This window comes from Nycticebus coucang, chromosome 2 (assembly GCF_027406575.1).
Source record: "Nycticebus coucang isolate mNycCou1 chromosome 2, mNycCou1.pri, whole genome shotgun sequence".
Classification (NCBI taxonomy): Eukaryota; Metazoa; Chordata; class Mammalia; order Primates; family Lorisidae; genus Nycticebus; species Nycticebus coucang.
Genome location: NC_069781.1, coordinates 118,963,780 through 118,981,134, shown reverse-complemented (window position 1 = coordinate 118,981,134; position 17,355 = coordinate 118,963,780). Strand labels below are relative to the sequence as shown.

The following is a 17,355-nucleotide window of genomic DNA, read 5'->3' as shown; positions in this document are numbered from 1 at the left end:
CCCAGGCCAAACCCGCCAGAAACCTCGGTCAGCCGGGAGCTTCCCAGGTCCGTGGTTCCCCCGACCAGGGCCAATGGCGCAGCGTCCCCCTTCGCGCGGCCTACACAGCCTCGGGGTGGCTTGTGGCCTCCGCCGACCAGTCCGCCTAGCTGGCAGCGGTAACTTCCCGTCAGCGCCCCGCTCAGTCCCGCGGCTGCCGAAGAGGCAGGAGGGAGACTCCAAGCGCGGCCAATAGGAGGGCCGGAAATGGAGCGGTCCACCCGCGGGGGGAGAAAGGAGACTTCTGGGTGGGCCTTGGCGGAACGCTGGGAACCAAAGTGCAACGTCCCCTTCTCAAGAAGCAGGTAGACTGGTCCTGAGTGAGCTTGGAGGTGGGGTGGAGGGGGCGTGCTACTCATTTATTAGTAACTCGAAGAAAGCCAGTTGTCGGCTGGCCGCGTGGCCTAATGGATAAGGCGTCTGACTTCGGATCAGAAGATTGCAGGTTCGAGTCCTGCCGCGGTCGTTCGAGTGGGATCTCTAGACTTTTAGTTTATTCCTTCTTAACGATAAAGTCCGTGTTTCAGGCGTAAGTTAATGGCCAGGAACCAGGTATCCAAAAAGGAAATCTCGATTTATAATAAATTAATACCTGGCAATGGCTGAGCTCCCTCCCTCACCATCCCAGGTGTTGTGTTTCCTCGTCCTGGTCTACTCGGAAGGGGGAAAACGCTATTTTTGCACCACATCTCCCGGCTGGTCCGGGCCCTCCGCCCCTGGTGCAGCTGGAGCGTGTCCGCTCCCAATTGTCACGGGTCTCTACATCCACCCTATGCTGGTCCAGGTGCCTCAATCGCTCCCAGCGCTCTGCGGTTAGTCAACTGTGGTTAAGCGCCCTGCGGACCACGGCTGGACTCCGCTGCACGGACGGGGGAAGGAGACTCACGCAGCAATTTAGGGATAAAACTCAGGCCTCGCTGAAAAGGCCCGCCGCGGGCCACCCTGTGCATGTACCCGGACACCGTGAACTGACTTGAAAATTTGACTTCGGCGTTTTTCAGAAGGAGGTGCAAGGAAACACACTCAGCCGACCCCATGGCCGATGCCAGTCCCAGCCTAACGTTGCACCCAGACCAGTAGAGAGAAGGCCTGGCTAAAGAGGCATTCCGTTTTCTTTAAGTATGAAATGGTTTTCGTACACTTTTCTAGATGTGCTTGATTTATACAGGGCGCTTTATTGTTTATTTTTGGATTTGGACAAAAACAGAATCAACCAGAAATTCGCCATTTTATAATTTTTTTTCCCACGTAAACTTTGACATTTATATGAAATACCAGAAGGAGAGGACCTCAGCTTAAATCTCGGAGTCCCAGAGGAAGGAAAACTTTTTTCATTTTTATTTTTTCTGGTCTCTTACTGAAATTTAGCATTTCCCTCAATTATGAGCTTAGGAAATCTGCCATTGTGGTACATCTATTAGCAGCACCTAATAGGTGACTTTGTCCCCAACAGCAATCTCAGATATTTTCATAACACATTACAATTGCTTGCAGATTTTTCAAATATTGTTTACATTCATTTGTACTTCAAACTAATAGTAGTTATTAGGCCACTGCTAGATCCTGTAATTCAATGAGTTTAAAAAAAAAAGCAGGAATATTATTCTGTCACCCATTTGTTCTAATAGATCAATGTCTTAGTTGTTCCATGTAATAATCCTTCCTGTTTTATACATTTAAAAACATTCTATAAAGGCATCTATGGCATAAAAAGCCAATAACTCCTGGCCTAATTGTCCTTCCCAGGCATGCTGTTGTTGGGCCTGCCTGGTGCCCATTGGATGCAGCCCCAGAACATGTCCCTGAAGGTGCTGTTCCTCTCATGGGGACTTCAGGCCAGTTTGGTTTCCTCACCCTAGAATTAGAATCTTTGGCAAGGACAAAAATGGTATCGATTCCTGTTGAGGGAGGGTAGCTGGAGGCATGTGTCCTTCCTGCCAAGCTATACTTTCTTTCCAGGCCTTTCCAGCTCCTCCACTTTCTCACTCTCCTTTTCTGGGAGCTCCCCCCACATCCTTCTAGCAAAGTCTAATGGTAATTCCTGAGACATGGATACATTTTCCCTCAATTCCCTGGACCTCTCCCTCTATATAGCAAGAGACAAAGTTCTTTAGGACTTGTTCTAATCAAAACACTCTGTACTTTCTTTGGAAATATATACCTCAGCTGTAACTAAATGCCAATTTATTTATTTATTTATTTATTTATTTAAGCAAGAAAAGGAAGGTTTATTAATTACACGCAATCTTGAGGGATACCAGCTGCTTCTTAGAAATCTAAACTGTTGGGTTTCAAAGCAGCTCTCCTAAAATTTCTGGGGTTTCAGGCAGCTGCCTGGGTCCTTGGTTCTTAAGCACTGTTGGTAGAAAAATAAGCAGACACCCCAAAGTAAGGGAAGCATGAAACAAAGTTCATTGAGAAAGGGAAAGATAGGTTTACAGAGTAAGAGCAAGGTTTAGGCTAATAGAGCCAGATACATTCACCACAGCCAGCCAACAGGCCCTCAGTGTGACAACAAAGAAAAGGCAAGGAGGCCTAAGTGCTGATTTTTAATATGAAACACAACCGTCCACTGCTGTAAATTCCCACAGAGGCTGACCGCGTGTCTCATATTTTGTGCTCTATTCCAGGGCCTGGCTGGAGCCAGGCTGGAGCAAATGGTTTTGTTTGTTTGATTTTGAGACAGAGTCTCATTATGTAGCCTCTTGGTAGAGTGTTGTAGTGTCACAGCTCACAGCAACCTCAAACTCTTGGGCTCCAGTGATTATCTTGCCTCAGCCTCCCAAGTAGCTGGAACTATAGGGGCCCACTACAACGCCTACCTATTTTTTTGTTGCAGTTGTCATTGTTGTTTAGCTGGCCTGGGCTGGGTTTGAACTGCCAGCCTCGGTGCATGTGGCCAGGGCCATAACCACTGTGCTACTGCCACCGAGCCAAAGAGCAAATGTTGATAGCAATTAACACTACTAGCTTCCAGGTCCTGTTTTAAGGGCTCACACATGCCAATTAATCCTCATACTGACCCTTGGATAGAGGTACTGTTATATCCTCTTTTACTGATGAGGAACCTGAGAGAGAGGTGAAGCCGCTCACTTAAAGCCCTATTGCAGGAAAGTGGTGGAGCTGGGATTTGAACTCCAGGAGACCAGTCTAGGGGTAAGGATCTGAATTACTGCACTCTATAGCAAACACCGGCCATGAAGTTTGAGAATCCCTGTTCTACCATTGTGTGCCAGGCACTGCTGGTGCTAGTCCTATATCACTGCTGCTGGCTAAGGGGTCCTCAGGTCACAACCTACTCCTTCAGGGTCTTTCTTGTATGCTTACTTCCTGGTGACCATTTTCTCTCATGTTTACCAAGCCCATTTTCAGCAGTTTCTGCCAAAGAAGGACAAAATCACTGCTCTTCCTTTATTTATCAGAATTTACCACTTCCAAATGAACCAGGCTGAATTCTTTAGAGTACCATCTCCTGTCATCCTCTGAATAATTCCATAAAGTGGGTACTATGAAAAGAAAAAAAGAAAGACACCAATAAAAAGTGTGAGTTTGACTCACTCATCTAAATATCACACAGTTGGCTTAGTGCCCATAGCTCAGTGGTTAGGGCACCAGTCACAAACACTGGGGCTGGCGGGTTCAAACCCGGCCTGGGCCTGCTAAACAATGATAACTACAACAACAACAACAAAATAGCTGGGCATTGTGGTGGGCACCTGTAGTCCCAGCTACTTGGGAGGCTGAGGCAGGAGAATCACTTAAGCCCAAGAGTTGGAGATTGCTGTGAGCTGTGACACTACAACACTCTACCAAGGGCAACATAGTGAGACTCTGTCTCAAAAAAATATAAATAAATATCACACAGTCAGGCCTGTGGTGGCTCACGCCTGTGATGCCAGTGCTTTGGGAGGCTGAAGCAGATAGATCACTTGAGCTCAGGAGTTCAAGACCAGCCTGAGCTACAGTGAGACTCTGTCCCTATGAAAAAGTAGAAAGTAGATTATCTTGATCACACTGGTAGTCCCAGCTACTGGAAAGGCTGAGGCAAGAGGCCTAAGAGATTGAGGTTGCTGTGAGCTATGATGATGCCACATCACTCCAGCCTGGGCCACAGAGTGAGACTCTACTTCAAAATTTTTGAAAATAGGTGGCTCATGGGCAGTGCCTGTGGCTCAAAGGAGTAGGGCGCCGCCCCCATATACGGGAGATGACGGGTTCAAACCCGGCCCCAGCCAAAAAATAAAAAAATAAGTGACTCATGCCTGTAATCCTAGCACTCTGGGAGGCCAAGGCAGATGGATTGCTTGAGCTCAGGAGTTTGAGACCAGCCTGAGCAAGAGTGATACCCCCATCTCTAAAAATAGCCAGGCATTGTGGAGGGCACCTATACCCCCAGCTACTTAGGAGGCTGAGGCAAGAGGATGGTTTGAGCCCAAGAGTTTGAGGCTATGTACCTCAGCATTCTACCGAAGAAGAGATTGTCTCAAAAAAAATTTTTTTTATATAATAAAAAAGTAAATAAAAATGATACAGTGAGTCCTGGGCCTGGATTCAAACATGAGCCCTGTGTGATTTTAAAGCTACCAGGCAATTTCTGTAAGCCCATTACAGATGCCCTAGGCAGGAAAAGGTTTGGAAAAGAAAGCCAACCCTGACCCCTAGTTTTCTATGGACCCACACAGAAATGTTTTGGGAAAGATCCCAGATGCATGCTAGTATCATGATAGTGTTATGGGTATTTTTAACATTTTTCATAGCCGGGCACAGTGGCTCATGCCTGTAATACCAGCACTTGAAAGGCTGAGGCAGGTGGATTGCCTGAGGTCATGAGTTCAAGACCATCCTGAGCCAGAGCGAGACACTCCCCCTCCACCGACCCAGCCCTATAAAATAGCTGGGCGTTGTGGCAGGTTCCTGTAGTCCCAGCTACTCAGAAGGCTGAGGCAAGAGAATTGCTAAGCCCAAGAGTTTGAGGTTGCTGTGAGCTGTGACACCAAAGCACTCTCCCGAGGGTGACAAAGTGAAACTCTGTCTCAAAAAAAAAAAATTTTTTTTTGTGAGGCTTCCTCATCTGTGCTTGACCACCAGGACCCCCAAGAGAGTCGAGCAAGAGAACTCAGGTGAGGAGATGGCAGGAAGTGGGGGCCTTTTAGCCAATTTTTTTTTTTTGAGACAGAGTTTCACTATGTCGCCCTCAGTAGAGTGCTGTAGCATCATAGCTCACAGCAACCTCCAACTCTTGGGCTTAAGCGATTCTCTTGCCTCAGTCTCCCAAATAGCTGGGTACTATAGCCACAATGCCAGGCTATTTTTTTGTTGTAATTTTCATTGTTGTTTAGCAGGCCCAGGCTGGGTTCGAACCCGCCAGCTCCAGTGTATGTGGCTGGCACCCTAGCCCCTGAGCTACAGGTGCCAGCCATAGCCGAATTTTATTTACCGTATTTTCTTCACCTGTAAAATGGGGCAATAATGACACCAATTCATGGAGTTGCTGTGAGAGTCAAATGAAATCCCATATAAAGCACTGAGAACAGCGTCTAGCATTATTCTCATGTCAATGCCTCCAAGAAAGCTGTGCTGGGGCTCTGTGCAGCACCTCAAGGACATTTGTCCCTGAAATAACCAGACCTCCCCCAGTAGTCTTCAGAAGGCAGAAGGCCCTCATCTCTTTTGACCCATTTCTTGAAGTAGCATATGGAAAATGGCGAGTGAGACCTGGTCACTACTAAAAATATAAAAATTAACTGAGCATTGTGGCTGGCACCTGTAGTCCCAGCTACTCAGGAGGCTAAGGCAGGAGGATCACCTGAGCCCAGGAGTTTGAGGTTGCTGTGATCTACAATGACACCAGGGCACTCTAGCTTGGGCAAAAGAGTGAGATGCTATCTCAAAAAAAAAAGGAAAGGAAAGAAGGAAAAAACTGAGGACTCATTTGGGGTCAGCTTCCCATACGGGATAAAATCAGTATGTGACTTTGTGACTTCTGTGTGAAATTCAGGATGATAGGCATAGACTGTTTTCAAAACATGCTTCGTATTTCTGTGGGATAATTGGTTATATCAAATCTGTACAGTTTAAGGGCAGGTAAAAAGGAAATTGATGAAAACATGAATAATTTTTTGGTAACTAGGAAGCATCCTGATGGGAAGAGACTGTGCCCTGTGAATTTTTATGTTCCTAGCAAGGAACATGGCACACAGAAGTGGACATTTGTTGTCCCCACTGCCAATTGTCCCTTCGTGGCTTCTGACTGGAGCTAAGGAGCTGACTCAGTCCTCAGAGTCAGGCTTACTAATGACGCTGAGCCAATCAGGGCAGTCCACAAAAAGTTGACACTATTTCCTCCATATCTTCAAATATCCAGCAAAACTGAAATTTCCAATGGCAAGAGCCTCTTTTTGCTTGAGCCAATCTGGGGTGGATTTTCTATCATTTGTGATAGAAAGAGCTCTCACTGATTGAATGCTTATTAAATATTTGCTGAACAAATGAATGAGCTTTTTTTCTTCTTTTTTTTTTTTATTGAATGAGCTTTTTTTAAAAAAATGCCTTCAGCTAAATTTCACTGAAATGAGACTAGGCTGCACATAAGGATTCTAGCATTTTTAAAGTGCTTTTAGTTGGTATTTTGCAAACACTTATTATTTTACCTTACCTCTACCATAGTCTGTGATACTGGAGGTATCTATGACACAGGTAAGTATTTTAAAAGAAAACGTGGGCAGCGCCTGTGGCTCAGTGAGTAGGGCGCTGGCCCCATATGCCGAGGGTGGCGGGTTCAAACCCAGTCCCAGCCAAACCGCAACAAAAAAATAGCCGGGTGTTGTGGCGGGCGCCTGTAGTCCCAGCTGCTCGGGAGGCTGAGGCAAGAGAATCGCGTAAGCCCAAGAGCTGGAGGTTGCTGTGAGCCGTGTGACACCACGGCACTCTACCCCAGGGCGGTACAGTGAGACTCTGTCGCTACAAAGAAAAAAAGAAAACGTGATTTATTTTTACCATAAATTTGAAATTCCTGTGATTTATCATAAATACAAAGTTAATAGTGCAACTACATGATACGTAACTTATATATTAAAACATATAGCATATACATTTAATACATAATTTTTTTTTGAGACAGAGTCTCACGCTGTTGCCCAGGCTAGAGTGCCATGCCGTCAGCCTATCTCTCAGCAACCTCTATCTCCTGGATTCAAGGACTATAGGCACCTGCTACCACATCCAACTAAGTTTTCTATTTTTAGTAGAGATGGGGTCTCACTCTTCCTCAGGCTAGCCCTCAACTCCTGAGCTCAAGGGATCCATCTGGACTGTGTCTCCCAGAGTGCTAGGATTACAGGCGTGAGCCACTGCATCTGGCCTGTATTTCTTTCTTGCAGAGACATTTCCTTTGAGCATATTGGACTAAATTCTTGGAGTCAAGAACTTTTGTGGAAATGGTCTTATTCTCTCATTAAAAGGAAGCACACTCACCCTACTCCAGGAACAAAAAGCATTTTTTTTTTTTGAGACAGACTCTCACTTTGTCATCCTTGGTAGAGTGCCATAGCATCTTAGCTCAACACAGTAACCTCAAACTCTTGGGTTTAAGTGATTCTCTTGTCTCAGCCTCCCAAGTAGCTGGGACTATAGGCACCACAATGCTCAGCTATGTTTTTTAGAGACGGGGGTCTCACTCTTGCTCAAGCTGGTCTCAAACTCCTAAGCTCAAGCAATCCACTTGCCTCGGCCTCCCAGAGTGGTAGGATTACAGGCATGAGCCACCCCACCCAGCCAGCAAAAAGCATTTAAGTCACCCATTTAACAGAGGAAAATTGATAGCAAGATTTTCTCTGTGAGCGGTGTTTACATGTAGGGGAATGTCTTTTCCCATCCTGTGTCTTGAAGCAAATAGCTGTGTGGCTTTTACATTTAATTATCAGGGTTTAAAGACAAGATTCTGTCTTTTGTCCTTTAGGAAATATTGTGGATGTGTTTGATCATTGTAGTGTCATTCAGTTTGGGTTGGTCTGTGTTTATTTATTTACTGCCTATTTTATTCCAGAAAGCCATCCAGGTAGCAGAGGTCAGTTGTGATTACATAATCGTTACTGTTTAAGCTTAAAGCAGGAAGCAGCTCAAACTGTCTGGTGACGTCAGTGGTCACAAGGCCCTGCCACCCCTACAGGCCCCACTCCCCAGGAATCTGGCCCTGCTCACCTGGCCAGGTGGACCTGGACCCAGGCCAGGTGCCTGAACCAAGGTAGCCGTGGGGCAGCCAGGCTTGAGGGAAACCAAACATCAATGAAGTGTGGCTTGGACAACAGGGGTGATGTAAAGCGGATGATGTCCCTATTGCCTCTTCTTTCAGGAAGCAAGAGAAGGGGTCTTGGCCATTGTCATCTGAGAAGACAAGATGTCTGGGGTCACTGCAGCAGCTGCAGCCCCACATGGTGATGAGGCTGGCTGGCCATCCCAGCCTTGGCAGCTCCATCACTACTCCCACAATTTCTGGAGCACTGTATGGTTGCAAAGTCAGAAGTCCCAGGAATGGGTGTGACAGGGATAGGGGTGATATTTTGCTAGAGTGCCAGGTGCTGGAGTTCTAGAAGTCATTCTGGGGGCCCTGCTGAGAATGCACCCTCTGGTTCTTCCAAAGATTTGTAAACACCTACTTTCCTTTACCAAGTCTCTTTCTTTTTTTTTTTTTTTGTAGAGACAGAGTCTCACTTTACCGCCCTCGGGAGAGTGCCATGACGTCACAGGGCTCACAGCAACCTCCAGTTCTTGCGCTTCCCTGATTCTTCTGCCTCAGCCTCCCGAGTAGCTGGGACTACAGGTGCCCACCACAATGCCCGGCTATTTTTTTGTTGCAGTTTGGCTGGGGCTGGGTTTGAACCCGCCACCCTTGGCATATGGAGCTGGTGCCCTACTCACTGAGCCACAGGCGCCACCCTACCGAGTCTCTTTCTAATGAGAATATCTGGAAAGGTCTCTGTTTCTTGCAATTGAACCTGACTGCAGTCCTTTCCTCTGGTCTCCCGCTGTGCCTTGTGTGTGAATCACATGCTCTGTGATTGTTTGACTCTCTTCCCCTAAAGCATGAGCTCCCTGAGGGCAGGGGTTGTGACCTCTCCCAGGACCTGCCCTAGGAGTGCCCAGTCAGTATTTGTTGAATGACTCAATGAAAGTAAATTTCTTTTTCACCACTTTATCTACAGTATCATTCAGAGTTCACAGCAGGAACCAGGAAACATTCTGGTTATTTCAGGCAAAAAGAGATGTGAGATAAGGCTGGTGAATGAAGATGGTTGGGAGAGCTGGAGGGGTAGAATCAGATGGTGGCTTACTTCAAGGTCATATCATCACAACTATGCTCTGAATCCAAATTTCAGAGGAAAGAAAGCCACCCTTGCTACAGCCACCCCCATTGCTGCCACTACACATGAAGCCAGTGACTAGAGAATGACATGTGGAATTGGGCTGCTTAAACAGTCTTGTCAGCCAGAACTTGCTGGGTTGTACCAAGGCCACAAGAGTGCTCTTCAAAGGCAGAATATAAGGCCGGGCACAGTGGCTCACACCTGTAGTCCTAGCACTCTGGGAGGCTAAGATAGGTGGATTGCTTGTGCTCAGGAGTTGAAGATCAGCCTGAACAAGAGTGAGACCCTGTCTCTACTAAAAATAGAAAAACCTAGCTGAGTGTTGTGGCAGGCGCCTATAGTCCCCTCTTCTTGGGAGGTTGAGGCATGAGGATCACTTGAGCCCAAGAATTTGAGGTTTCTGTGAACTATGATGATGCCACAGCACTCAACCCAGGGTGACAAAGTGAAACTCTGTCTCAAAAAAAGAAAAAAAAGAGGCAGAGTATAAATCACAACCAGAATAATTGCAAGGGCTTCTAGGAAAGGCAATTCTTAGCCTTCTACTCCTTGTAATTCTTGGAGGAACAGAGAAATGGGTGTGGAGGCCAAGTTCCAATAGACAATACTCGCAGACATTGCTGTACTATTGTATTTGCACTTCTACCATGACACGTGTCATATTCTGCCTGGCCTGGGACCTGGGAGTATATGCAGTCTCTCCCAGCATTGAGAGAGAGGCTGTTTGTTCATCATCTTGGGCCCTCCTGTGCCTAGCACAGAGAACAAGTGCTCTATCAATGTTTTTGGCCAAGTTGTTTGTGTTTTCTGTGTGTTCCCAGGGATGGAGAGAAAAGGAGTTGCCTGGTTACCCTTTAAAACTGCCAGCAGGGCCAGGCACAGTGGCTTACACCTGTAATCATAGCACTCTGGGAGGCGGAGGCAGGTGGATCACCTGAGCTTAGGAGTTGGAGACCAGCCCAAGCAAGAGCAAGAATATCTAAAAATAGCTGGGCATTGTGGTGGGTGCCTGTAGTCTCAGCTACTTGGGAGGCTGATGTAAGGAGATCACTTGAGCCCAAGAGTTTGAGGTTGCTGTGAGCTATGATGCCATAACACTCTACCAAGGGTGACAAAGTAAGACTCTGTCTCAAAAAAAAAAAAAAACTGCCTGGAAACCACCAACAACCCTTAACCCTACTCTGAGGAGCTGAGAGGACACAGAGAAGAGGGGTTTAATGCCTCTACTCAGGGATCAGCAGCATCTTGAAAGGTGGAGGACATGAGCTGGCAGGCAGAACCACTTGGCTAATGAAGCCTGGTAACTGGAGGCTGATGGAATCTGGCTGTTCCAGTTCATCCTCATTCAGAGCCTCCTGAGTGGATCAGTAATCTGTATCTCACAGAGCTCAGACTCCCAGACCCATTCCAGGTGGTCTAGCCTCATCCCAGTCAGGTCTGAGGGACCCATGAAGGGACCTAGGGACGTGGGAGAACATAGTCAGACTGCAACTCCCAAGTCTGAGCCTAAGCTCCACTAAGAGAGGAGAAGGCACTGTAGAAGCTTCCAGCCAAGGTCAGAAACGTCATGGAGGGTCATCAGGGCCTCCTCCATGGCTCAGCTGGGAAAGTCAGGGTTGGGGAGAGAGCCCAGGACTCCAAGGGGCAGTTGCCTCCACGCCCAGATCAGAGCATCAAACTGTGGCTCTTAATCATCTCCGTGGCCTCTCCTCCACCCTGAAACTCCCAAGGGGAGCTCCAAAGAATCCTTCCCTTCCCCAGAAGGCAAGAAATTGACACCATTGATGCCTCCAGGTGGTGGGATGGGTAAGGGATAGACTTCTCACTTAAATCCTGTTGTGGACTTCTAATTTTGAACTGTGAACTTATTAACCTGTTCAAAAACAGTATATCGGATGAAAACTTTAGAAAAAGAAAAAAAGTCATTTTTCCTCTCCAAATATCTATTTTCATGGGTGACATGCTTTAGGGATTGGGGGCCCACAGAAGTCGCTCTAATTCCTCTGGAGACCATGTTTATGTCACTGCCCTCGTTCCCCAACACGTACACTCCTGCCTCTCACAGTTGGTCCAGATAGAGCTGCAGGCCCCACTAAGGCTACAGGGACAAAGAAGAGGGACAGGTGATCCAAACAGAGCCCATCAGAGTCTTTGCCTGGAATTGTAAAAACTGACTAGAAGAGAAGGTTGGGTCTCAAAGCTGGCAGATGTGAGGTCACAGCTGCCACAGCCAACCCCTATGACATGGAGAAAGCTGGTCTGATCTGCACGAAGAAGGGAGCTGGGCCGGACACAGGTTCGGCCCAGCCCTGATGTCTGCAGGTTCGGTCTCCAGGTTCGGCCCAGCCCTGATGTCTGCATGACATCAGGTTCGTCTTGTGTCATCGCTTTCTGCAGTCTGCCGTGTGTCCAATAAATTCCCCCTTTTTTCTGCCAAAATTGGTTTGAATTAGGTTTCTGGTGCTTGTAGCCAAAAGAATGCTAAGTGACTGATCTTCTCCTCTGGAAAATGAGGGGCTGGGCAAGCTGATCTATGGAGGGGCCCAGTGGCTTTGGCATCATTGGTCCCTATACCCTTGCCCCTGTGTCCTGCAACAGGGTCTAGCCTGGCTGTGGTTGCCTCAGTGCAGGGATGGAGGTACCTCACCATGGACAATCCCCCCTCAATGGCAGTCTGGAGATGCTGCACTCAGGAGGTGAAGCCAAGTAAATAGCAAGCATTTGGCCACCTTCTCTGATCCTGTCCTGCCATGACCTGACCTGCTGGTGGGCCAGCCAGCTATGTGTGTGGGTGGAGGTGGGGATAGTAGGAACATAGCCAAAGTTTCCTCCAAAAGGGAAGTAGGGAAACTGCACATGTCACCACAGCTAAACCTCACAAATCCCTATGAGGCTATTACTTTCCCATTATAGAGATGAGGACATTGAGACCCAGGGAGAGTCTATATAATGTACTTGAGGTCACACAGGTGGGGCCAGGATTCAAACACGTTTCTTTCAGAAACCTCCACTTGGCTACAGGCTCTGCCACTTTTTAGCGAGACTCTCTAGTGAGACCCAGGGAGAGAAAAGAGCACCCAGTGGCTTTCCCAGTGGCTTGGCCTCCAGGGACCCCTTTCCTTGGACTCCAGGAAAGCTGCTGACTCCATGAACACTGGTGTGAAGCATCAAATGAAAAGCTCAAGCCCAAGGCATCCAGCCACATTCACTGCTATATGGCCTCAAGCAGGGGACTTCTGAGGACCTCCATTCCCTCGTCTGTAGAATAGGGACAAAAATGCCTCCTTTTCCTCCCTCACAGTTGAGCCTTCAGGTGGGGAAGTCGGAAGACACATTCAGCTCCCTGACACTGTCAGACTTCTGTGCTTTTATAGGAAGAGCTATGTCCTCCTCCACCCCAGCCATGGCCTGTGCCAAAGGCCGCTTGTGAGACCAGCCAGGTTGCTGCCATTTTAACTCTGTCTAAGGGACCAGAGTGGCAAATGGAGTTAATGGGGAGGACAGAAAGTTCAACTGTTCTCCAAACTCTCAGAGTTTTTAGTAAGCAGTGGCAATGTTTTTGTTTTGGTGTTGGTCTGCTTACCAAAAAAAGGAACTCTCCCAAAAAAGATTAAATGTAAATATTCTAGAAAATACATTTAAATCAGTATAGTCAATTCCCATTATTCACAGATTTTATATTTGTGAATTTGCCTACTCTCTAATATTTATTTATAACCCCAAAAGCAATAATTACAGTGTTTTCACAGTCATTGGAGAATATTCATGGAGTGGTAAAAACTTGTGGGCTTGTTTTGGCTCTGGTGCTGTAAATGCCCTTTTTGCCATCTATTCTGGACTGTGTTTTTCACATATCTGTGCTTTGTGTTGGTGACTTTGCTGTTTAAGATGGCCCCAAGCATAGTGCTATCTAGTGTTTCCAAGAAGAAGAAGGCTGTGTTATGCCTTACAGAGAAAATACATGTGTTAGACAAGCTCAGTGTTAATGAGTCAACAATGTATATTAAATAAGGTGTCTTTAAACGGAAAAACACATAACACAAGGTTATGTAAGGATCAACTGATTAAAATGTTGTGAACAGAGCCTTGCAGGAATGCAACCCTGTATTTTCTTTAAGAGCAGTGGTTCTGCAGTTGCTAATTCAGTGCTCGTGAAGTCAGTGTTCACAGTGACTCTATAGAACGTAACTATAGCAAACAGTAAGAATTGATTGTTTGTTAATGAGTCAGGATGCCCGTGATATTCAGTTGAATAAAAGCTGTCAAAGGTAGAATACTGGGTATAGGATAATCCTATATTAAAAAAAATAAACCAATAAAATAAAGTAACAAAAAGGCTTCCATGTATGTGTTCCTGTTTGTTAGAATATGGAGAAAGAGTGGAGAGTTAACCTGTCAACTTGCTTTCCTGGCTGGAGAAGGAGCAATGAGGGGGGAAGACGATTAAGTCTTTTCTTTAAACACTTTTGCACTTTCGTTAGGAGATGCATGTGTCACTTCTGTAGTTTTTATTTATTTATTTTTTTAAGATGGGGTCTCCCTCTGTCAACCCAGGCTAAAATGCAATGGCTTGATCATAGCTCGCTGTAGCCTCAAACTCCTGGGCTCAAAAGATCCTCCTGTCTCAGCCTCTCAAGTAGCTGGGACTACAGGCACATGCCAGTATACCTGGCTAATTTTTAAAGATTTTGTAGAGACCGTCTCTCATTATGTTGCCCAGGCTGGTCTTGAACTCCTGACCTCAAGCAATTCTTCCACTTTGGCCTCCCAAAGCACTGGTATTATAGGCATGAACCATGTAAGTAGCTTGTAAGTTTTTTCAAGTTTCAAATAAGGACGAAAAAGAAGGAATGGCTATTTTTTGAGCATTCTTATTTCTCAGAGCCCCTGGGGCATATTTCACTTGGATTCAAGGACAAGACATACGCTGAGGCCTGTCTGAATGCCAGTCGGTCCCTAGAATGCACTCTGAGCCCCTGACCAGTTAGTAGCCACTCTTAAGACCACAGTGAATTTTGAAGAGTGGACACAGTAAGTGGTCAAAAGCTGGGTTTGAATACCGGCTTTACTGCTTCTTATCACTGTTCAACTTCTGTGAGTTACTTAACCTCTCTGGCCCTCAGTTTCTTCATCTCTAAGATGGGGATGCTAGTGGTACCTATGCATCAAAGTCAATGCAAACTGCCTGGCAAGTACCTGGCTCTTCCTAAGGACTGCATGAAGGTTAGGAATTATTAGTACTGTTATTACAAATTTTAAAAGCTTCTAGAAGGCACTCAAAACTAACATGAAAAGAGCCTTCTGTTCGTAAGCCTTTTCAGTTCCCTAGGCCAACCCAGAGTACTTGAATCCCACTTAGACCCAAGCTGGCCCTTGTCACCATCTATCCCCACCCCACCCCACCAATAAACAACAAAAAGAGAATTCAATCTTTCCGTAAGCCCAGCACCCTGAGGTAGTCATTGCTGGCATCTTGGTGAGGGCACTTTGTGACACTGCTGTGTTTGTAATTCTCAGGATCCTCAGTGTACCCGTGCACCGGTTTTTTTCACCTGCACCACAGTGTTTTTCCTGTGGCAACGTGTAACCTTTGCCCAGTAATGTGTGTGACTGCCCAGACGTTTAGGCTGTCTTCCATTCGTTTCTTGTTGCACATGACCTTCTTCCCCCAGATGGTTTCTGTGAATCTGTGTGCTTTAAGGTGATGACTAACCAGTAGGCAGGGCTGGCAGCTGCCTCTGTGGCACAGAAGGGTGGCATCTCTGAGTTTGGATTTAGCTGAGACAGAACACCCACAGTCACCACCTGCACAGGCTGCCGGGAACAAGGCTCTGATTTACACCCCAAAATCACTCCTCATCCAGAACTATCTTGTCTCTAGAATAAAGGCTTTGGACCTATGAAAACTGACCCCTGGAGAAAAGGGCCTTATGACCACTCAGCTTGGAGTAGGAGGATGCCTACTCCTGGCCTCAGAGTGGAGACAGAGCAGTAGAAATGCAACAGGACAGACGTCCCTTCCGAACCAGCCAGGCAGAAATCAGGGCCAGGATCAGCCTGAAACAGTCTGTGTTTCCAAAGTGAAGGCAGAGCTTGATGGCTAAAGGAGACTAGGGCAGATTCCTGAGTGTGTGTGAGGTGGGTACAGGGGTGTGTGGGGGCCAGGGAGAGAGAGGCCAAAGCAGGGTTCCAGAAAGGCTGGTAGTGGGCACTGGAGGAAAGGAGAGTCCTGGTGACACAATGACCCAATGACAGCTAAGGCCTGTGGGTCTAGACCATACACTTAGGGAATGGATGAAAACAGTCTTTGTAGTGTGATATTTCCTGTGCCCCTGGACTCACACTGCCCAGGCTGGCTAGAGTTCTCCACCTGAGGTGGAAATGAGGCTGAAAGTTGCCCATTGCCCAGGGACTGAATTGAGGCCCCCGATTATTTTTTTTATTTATTTATTTTTTTTGTAGAGACAGAGTCTCACTGTACCACCCTCAGGTAGGGTGCCGTGGCGTCACACGGCTCACAGCAACCTCTAACTCTTGGGCTTACCTCAAGAGTTCTCTTGCCTCAGCCTCCCGAGCAGCTGGGACTACAGGCGCCCGCCACAACGCCTGGCTATTTTTTTGTTGCAGTTTGGCCGGGACTGGGTTTGAACCCGCCACCCTCAGCATATGGGGCTGGCGCCCTACTCACTGAGCCACAGGCGCTGCCCGAGGCCCCCCATTCTTATATTGAAGTCCTAATGCCTGGTACCTCAGAACGTGACTGCCTTTGGAGATAAGGAAATAATTAAATTTAACAGAGCTCAGTAGGGTGGCCCTAATCCTGTATGATTGATGTCCTCCTTAGAACAAGAGGAGATGAGAACGCAAACACACACCGAGGGAAGACTGTTGGAGACCCAGGGAGAAGACCAGCGTCTACAAGCCAAGGAGAGAGCCCTTGGAGATAGCCAATTCTGCTGACCCCTTGAGAATTATGAAAAAATAAATTTCTTTTGTTCAAGTCATCCAGTCTGTGGCACTTTGTTATGGCAGCCTGAGCCCACCTTCTCTCTTGGGATGTGGAATGCTGACCTGGGGGGAGGGGATCAGCTGGGGAAGTGACACGTGTGTCCACCAACTCAACACACACACTAAGTGCCCCCTGTGTGCCCATGACTGTGCAAACCATGGAGGGTATGGTGTGAAAAGACTAATATGGTCCCCACCCCATCACCAGAAACAGCAAAAAGCTTGGCTGTTAGTTTTCCTCCCCTTCCTTACATAGGATGTAGTGACGATTACTGTTATTCTTTGAGGTGGCTGCAGAACACTGCTGGAGCCAAAGCCATCAGGGAGGCCAGCCGCCTGTACTTTTACCCCCTTGGCCCTCACCAAGCTTGTCCAGTGCCCTGTGCTGTGCATTCTCCCTCAGCTGGACACCCAGAGGTGGCAGCCAGGAGGCTCACCCAGTCTTTGGGGCAACCAAATTTCTCAACTGTTTTTTTTTTTGTTGTTGTTTGTTTGTTTTGTTTTGTTTTGAGATGGAGTCTCACTTTGTTGCCCTAGGTAGAGTACCGTGGAGTCGCTGCTCACAGCAACCTCAAACTCCTGGGCTTAAGGGATTCTCTTGCCTCAGTCTCCCAAGTAGCTGGGACTACAGGCGCCTGCCACAAAGCCCGGCTATTTTTGTTGTTGTTGTTGTTGTTGTTATTGTTGCCATTGTCGTTTAGCAGGCCCAGGCTGGGTTGGAACCCTCCAGTCCCGGTGTTTGTGGCCGGCACCCTAACCATTGAGCTACGGGGGCCGAGCCTCAACTGTTTTCTCTTATCATCTTTTAACAGACACAAACATCTCCTACCCTGCCCCCCCAGTTACATACACCATTGAGAATCAAGATCCATAGGCCCCATCGGAGGGAAGGATTTTGTGCATTTTTATCTTCGGTAGTTGAACTGCATAAACAATGCAGGATTTC

General features: G+C 47.2%; 1 non-coding gene across 1 annotated transcript; it reads left to right on the top strand.

Annotated features, from left to right (window-relative positions):
- The first annotated feature begins 432 nt into the window (after window positions 1-432).
- TRNAR-UCG (transfer RNA arginine (anticodon UCG)) lies at window positions 433-505 on the top strand. Its single transcript has one exon. It is a non-coding gene; the product is annotated as a tRNA-Arg (tRNA).
- Window positions 506-17,355: the final 16,850 nt, after the last annotated feature.